The sequence below is a fragment of the Lagopus leucura genome, unplaced genomic scaffold (assembly GCF_019238085.1).
Source record: "Lagopus leucura isolate 7727_CA_CO unplaced genomic scaffold, USGS_WTPT01 35385-0_obj-0_obj, whole genome shotgun sequence".
NCBI lineage: Eukaryota > Metazoa > Chordata > Aves > Galliformes > Phasianidae > Lagopus > Lagopus leucura.
The window spans coordinates 1-5,769 of record NW_024963642.1 but is presented as its reverse complement, the minus strand read 5'-3'; the positions used below and the strand labels follow the sequence as shown (position 1 = coordinate 5,769).

The 5,769-nt window shown below is 52.9% G+C and overlaps 1 long non-coding RNA gene across 1 annotated transcript; it reads left to right on the top strand.

The window, feature by feature from the left end:
* Window positions 1–1,603: 1,603 nt before the first annotated feature.
* Window positions 1,604–4,841, top strand: LOC122191265. The gene is made up of 3 exons (XR_006182336.1): window positions 1,604–1,747; window positions 1,979–2,072; window positions 3,516–4,841. It is a non-coding gene; the product is annotated as an uncharacterized LOC122191265 (long non-coding RNA).
* Window positions 4,842–5,769: the final 928 nt, after the last annotated feature.

Genomic DNA, 5,769 nt, shown 5'->3' with positions numbered 1-5,769 from the left:
CAGTGCTCCGGTACCACAGACTGCTGCATTGCTGGGTGCCTGGTTCTAACAAGAGAAGAACTGCGTACCCTAGAGGGCTTTGCGTTTCCGTTTTCCATTCAGAGGGAAAGATAAAACTGCTTGCAAGTCACAAGACTGCTCTTTTTCTGCTGCTTGTTTCAGCAGTGCGTGCTCCCTAGCTGTCTTGCCTTCAGCTTTAGAGTAAGGCCTTTGGTTTTGGACACTCTCATTTTATTTGATTCATTAGCCTCAACCCCAATCGTATGGTATTTTATTGTGTTATCTTGCATTCCGACATCGTAGTTAGTAAATCAGTGTTCTCCCTCTGCTCATTGCCACTGTTTTGCTTTTAGGCCCATCTCCCTACCCTTCCCCCTTTATCCCTTTCCCCGTTTCTCTGGGCGTGGTTCTGTGGGTCCCCTGCCCCATCAGTCACGGAACCTGTCCAAATGGGCCTGTAAACCTTTGACACAGCCGCCCACCCTCTGTTTTTTATTTCAGGCTGTAGGCCTGCTGTTCCCCTGCCACGGACACACACTGATCCAGAGATAACGCTGTGACAGCAGTAGAAACTTCTAATACCAGGGCATAGGCCTTTAATGAACTTACAGCTTTCTTGCCGAACAGCTGCTGCAAGAAGGATGCTGAGCAGCAGAACAGAGCAGAGGCTAGGGCATGGACTGGGATAAGAACTCAACACAAAGCGCTTTGAACCAACCATGTTCAAACACAAACAATGTGAGCTTTTGCAAAGGAATATGCAAGGGAAAAACTGCAGAATAAATGTAAACACAGAATTAAATTTATGCATGCTAACACAGCATACTAGGGGTCATAAATCAGGAATTGGGGCTCAGTAACTTTAGATATTTTACTACAGGTTTATTTTTAAATATGTCCTTTCTAAGTAGTAAGGGAAGGAAAAATACGGAGCAGGGTAAGGAAGGCTTGGCATAGGATGAAACAGGCATAACAGCTTCAAGAAATATTGCCCTCCTGTATGCATCCTGAAAACGTGAGGTTGGTGGTACCTCTCACATGGAAAGACAAATTATTAACTGTGTTGCATGGATTGTATGCCTGGAGTACTTGGCCACTTGACCTGTGATGGGAGAAAGATATATAATATAGTATTCATATATATATATATAAAATGAGAAGTATTCAACTGATCATGCGCACAGTGTCTCCCTGCCATAAGGGGGGTGCCCACCCACTGTTGCAGTAATGAGTAAAAACTTTGCTGCTTCACTGAGATCATTTCCTGATCAGAAATCATTGGAGTTGAGCACCTCTCTCATTCCCCAGGGGTCGGCATTGGGGCCCATCATGTTTAATATCTGTACTGATGTGCAGCTGAGGTCATCCCCAAGCTTCTGCCGGCGTCCCCGAGGCACGGGGCGGCGGAGTGCCGTGGGTCTGCCGTCGCGCCATCGCGGCGGCCCCGCGTTCGCGTCTGCCATTGGCGGAGAGCCCGCGCTCAGCCCCGCCCTCCTTTGCTCTCCCAGTGGTTGGTCCGCCGAATGGGGCGGGCGCTCCGCGCGGGATCCTTTTCGTCCGCGGTCGCGCCACCATTGCGTCATCACCACGCGCGTCTAGGATGGCAGCACCCCGGGGCGTGCGCCCGTTCCGCTGCCAGGGCCCCGGGGGGTTGACCCCGGCTGGAGCTGCAGGAAGAGAAGGGCGAGGACACGGGACATTTCCCCAGCGCTGGGAGTAGCTGCTCTGGTGGTTTGTTAGAGGGAAGGTAGCTGCTTGCTATGCTCTGCTGTACAGCTGCCCTAAAAATCACTGGAAAGTGGAAACAGAACTGCCCTTCATGTCGTGGTGTGGTCCTTTGTGGCAGCTTTGTGTGCATAGCTGTAGTCCTGGGGCTGTGTAGAGCTGGCTGTGTAGGGGACTTGAGGTGGCACAAGAGCAGAGAGCGCTTCTGATTCCTGTGCAAGCAGCCTGACTAGCTTCCATTTGTTTCTTGCAGGCATGGATGAAGATGCCATCATCGACATCTTGACCAAACTCAAAGTTTGCCAACGTCAGCGAGTTCTGATCACCTATAAGACACTCCTGGCAGGGTAGGTGTCCTTTCCTCCTCCCCTTACCACATCCCACTCTTTCTGTTCCCCCATTCTGATCCTATTTAACCCCCCCTCGCCCCACCAGGACAAACCCTCAGACCCCCATTCTGACTCCTAGAATCCCTTCCCCCTCCCCCCTTCCCTCCCCCCTGAAACTCCCCATTCTGACCACCAGGGGCTCCTGTTCCGCCCTACTGAGTCCCCCTATTCATACCCTAAGGATCCCTTTTCCCCCCCAACCCTGTCCCACCCTTTCTGTTCCCCCATTCTGATCTTTGTCCCCCACCTAATGTCCCCCCTCAGTCCCCCACCCAGAATCACAGAATCACACGATGACCAAGGCTGAGATCATCAATAGCTCTCTCCAGTCTGTGTCCCTCAACACAACGTCTCACTGTTCCTTGAACACCTCCAGGGCCGGCGACTCCACCGCTGCCAGTGCAGCCCATTGCAGCCCGACCACTCTGCTGGAGCACTAATACTTCCTAACGTCCAGGCTGAATCTCCCCTAGTACAACTTGAGGCCATTCCCTCTTGTCCTCTCACTGTTAGGTGAGAACAGAGACCAACCCCCAGCTCACCACAGCCTCCCTCAGGAGTTAGAGAGCAGTGAGGTCTTCCCGGGACCCTTCCTGCAGCAAAGGGCCCAGAGCTGAACACAGCACTGGAGCTGCAGCCTCACCAGAGCCAAGTGCAGAGGGACAATCACTTCCTGCTCTGCTGGCAGCACCATTTCTGATGCAGGCCAGGATGCCATTGGTCCTCTTGGCCACTGGGCACACTGCTGGCTCGTGTTCAGCTGAGTGTCAACCGATAACCCCAGATCCACTTCCTCTACGCTGACTTCCAGCTGCTCTGCCCCACGGCCATAGCGGTGCCTGGTGTTGTGGCCAAAGTGCATCTCCAGTTGACCAGGAGGGCTGACAGATGATGGAAAGGAGCTTGGCTTTTCACCTCCACCAGCTCCCCCAGTACTCTTGGATTAATCTCATCTGCCTCCATGGACTTGTGGCAGTCCAGGTGGAACACAGGACTCTGTTTCCTCCTGAATTGAGGGGGTTTATTCCGCTCCCCATCCCAGACTTCCAGGTCAGAGAGCAGAGAACCAAAGAAGAGCTTTTTTTTCACCCTTTGCACCTCACATCCGTTGCACACTGCTGTCTTCCCTTCCCTGAAGCTGCTCTGCCTATAAATGTTGGCAGGGGTCTAAAGCCACAGCCACACCCAGTCCTGCGTTAGGATTTTGTGAAAGGGGTGCAGCATTTGGCATTGGGGTGCAACTTTCTGGTAAAAGGGTTAAATCTTTGGGCCTTGGGTTCACGTTTTTGCTAAAGGTGTTCAGCCTTCTGTTCTTGGGGTTATGCTGTTTGGCACCATTTGACCTTGGGCTTCTGCTTTTAGTTTTCATTTCTCCCGTCTTCCATCTCTATGCCTCTCCAGAGCTCCCCAGCAGAGACACTTTTTCTTTGCTCCAGCCTTCATGGATAAACACTAGACAGAAGAGATCTGTGCAGACACAGCAGCAGTCTGTGTGCAGAGGGGTGCTGCTCATCTCGTTTCTCTTCCCATCTACGTCTCATCCCACTCAGTGCATTTTGAAGTGCTGAATCTCTTTCCATCTCCTGAGTCGTGCTTCCCATGGTCAGCAAAGGGCCGCTACTGCAATGGAGTCATCCAAACTCAGGGGAATAATAGATGTCCATTTATTGAGAGCTTTCTTAACAGCCAGCAACAACCAGTTGGTGTTAACACCGACCAATGGGCTGATTGCAAGGAATAATGTTAGATGTAACAATTGTAGGCAATGGCTGTGACAAAGAGCCAAAGAATACCAGATGACAAAAAGGCAGAAAATGGGGAAAGAGGGACAGGCAGCAAAGCGCTCGTAGATCCAGCCACGTCCTGGTGTCAGGCACGGATCTCCAGTGTGATGACCATCTCCAGGTCGTCGGAGGAGGTGGTGTTCAGCTGACAACGATTCACGACAACAGTAGAAACTCACTGAGAAGTCCAAAGCGGTGGCACTCAGCCGCCTGCCAGCACTGCCCCACAGCTGTGCCTGTGCACCCCAGGAGGCAGGAGAGGCCCTTTCCATGGGGACAGAGCCCTCTCCCTGTGCCCCACCGCGCAGCCCCGAGCTGGGAGGGGCTACCGAGCACGGCGGTCAGAGGGGCAGCAGCCCATCATAGACCACATGCAGGGTGCTGCTCGCAAAGTACGCCAGGGAAGTGTACGTTGCCCGGGGCAGCACTCAAGGCAGGAGCTGATAGAAGAGCTCCTGATCGAAGTGCTGGGCGTACAGCACTGCAGAGCCCAGCACAACAAGGAGCAGCTGGAGGCAGACCAGGATGAGGCAGATCGTCCTGTGGGGCAAAAGAGAAAGGGGGCCGGGAATGAGGCACCCCCACCCCACGGCTGTCGACAGGTGGCTTGCTAGCCAAGAGGGCCATGGGCCCCTCGAACAGCTGTACGAGCAGGACAGGGCAGGAGGCTCTCAAGATGTACAGATGGAAGAATACTAGCGTGCCACCTGCGTGGACACCGTGTCCTTGAGCCCCAAAGTAAACGACCACAGAGGAACTTGGTTTGGAGATAAGGAAGTAACCACGGGTGTGCCGCAGAGATAGTTCCTAAGGCATGAAAACGTGTGTAGCCCATCACCTTTGTGAGTAAGGGGTAGTTACGGGGTTGTTAACTGATCAGCTTGTGCCAAGTTTACTAATATGGTTATAAATAGAGTCACACTATAACAATAAAGTGGGGTTTTCCTGGTGCATTCACATTGAGTTCTTGTCATCACTCCCCACGCGTCTGGACTAGCAAACTGACCAAATCCCAGGACCAGCCCTGGAAGCAGCGGCAAGTGGCGCCCAAACACGGACCCAGGATTGAAAGTTAGCGTGTTTGCGAAGCACGCATCTGACACAGAGCACTGATGGAGCATAGCAGGGGGCAGAAGTGCCCAGACTGACCAAGAAGGGGTCTGCATGGTCCAGAGGGCAATTTCAGGAAGCGCATGCAGGATCCTCCATGTCTGGGCACTGTCGGTGGTGGGATGCAGAGTTGCAGTGCACCATGGAAGGAGGGGTAGCCCTGAATCTCTTAATTCACTTTTTGGAAAAGCGGGGCCTAGATAAGGGAATCTTGAAGGTGGTTCCAGAACTGCTGGACTGTGGTAGGGAATGCAAATTCTTTCAGCATTCCAGCCCGTACTTTGTCTTAGATGAATGGCAGCTCTATGGGGATGTCTTGTGGCATCAGGTTATCGATGACGATAAACGGGCAAAGAAGTTTATGCGGCCATGGCAGGAGGTAACTCATTGTCTGGAAAGGCATACTGTAGAAAAACAGGTGGCGGAATCAGCCTCCCACCCGGTAGCGGGGGTAGAAATGATGCTGGTCGAATTGAGCTGGGGGGAGATTACATCCCCACCCCTTCCTCTGGAGTGAAGGTCCCCGTGCGGTCTTCCGGTCACTTAGATCTTCTGGATTTGTCCGTCCCCACAGCCACTCCGTTTAGCGTGTCAGGGGAGGATAGTGGGGAAGAGGAACCAGATTTGTTTCCCCCCAACTGAAAAGGGGGTAACGAGGCAAAGCCTACTTGAGAATTATGCCTTTCAGTGCCTGCTGCCTGGCCGCAGTTGGGGATAGGCTCTGCGGAGAGCACCACCCTGGTCACTCAGGTGCCACGTAT